Here is a 1,196-nt window from a genome sequence, read left to right as displayed (position 1 = left end):
TCACCGAAAGCGGCTTGTTGCATGTATTCGGTCTACATTCTATGTATCTGGAAAGCGTCGCTATCTGCTGCCATCGGGAGAAGCACATTTGGCTATAGTGACCTTCCTCTGGCTGGCACACAAGTACGCGTCCGGTCCCCCGAAGTTCCCCAGGACCGGAGGCATATCATCTGTCACATTGAAACCCAAATATGCGGCACCTACTCAACATAGTCGGTCGACACTTCCGGCGGTGGTTATATATATCTTTAGTGTTAAGAATCTTGCCGAATTCCTCCGCCACAAACTGCCGCAACTCACATGAAAGCGTTCCGTATTTCAGAAGGGCCTTGCAGGTTCCCAGCTCGTCTTCAGTCAGCCGGCGATTACCTGGAAGCCGGTCGTACAGAAACTGTGACAGCTCGTGGTTGTGTTCAAGAAAATATGAGCTGGCTGTCAGTTGGTTTCTTTGCCTCCGGAGGCAAAACTGCACTGGACGGCTGGTGCTTTGCGTACTTTTTTTATTAGAAAATACGCTAGGCTTACATGATTCTTCGGATTCTCCGGCTTTCCGTTAGATTTGGAGGGCGCCCGCTGCACTCGTAACGCAAAAGAACGTTGGTGCTTCGATTACTGGATGAACGCACAAATACCAAAACGTGATCCTTCGTGCATTGATTTAAGGCCTTCTCAAATTCCGTAAAGGATGGAAACGATACACCCACAAATTTCTGAACGAGCGATTGTGAAGCCATTTCCGAAGCCATACCATACGAAGTTCAAAGCCAAAATTGCGCCAATAATTTTCAAAGGAGTTCGATTAAAACAGATCGCAAAAGTGGCAGCAGATGAAATTGATTTTTGGGCTGAGCACATACGAAATGAGGTGACATTTTTACGTCAAAGCTTTTATATCACCCACAGGGGTTTTGCAGAAAAATACATTGTGCGTCGAAGGCGCGGCGATTAAACCTCACCCTGAGAACATAAATGGCATTGCCAGACCCTTTTCGCCTGCTTTTTCCGGTGAAAAGATGCCGCTGAACAAAAAGAACAAACCTGACCCTGGTTGCTTGTGCGGCAGACTCGATCCAGCTTCCGCGCGGTACGTTCGAAATCGGTTTCGTTTTTCCCTCATGCAAATTCGTGGAAATTTTTTTCGTTGTTCATTCTGTTCACAGAGTGCATACGAGTAATTGTTGAATTTTATTAATCTA

The sequence above is a fragment of the Opisthorchis viverrini genome (genome assembly GCF_000715545.1).
Source record: "Opisthorchis viverrini unplaced genomic scaffold opera_v5_89, whole genome shotgun sequence".
NCBI lineage: Eukaryota > Metazoa > Platyhelminthes > Trematoda > Opisthorchiida > Opisthorchiidae > Opisthorchis > Opisthorchis viverrini.
This window is presented reverse-complemented; position numbering follows the sequence as displayed.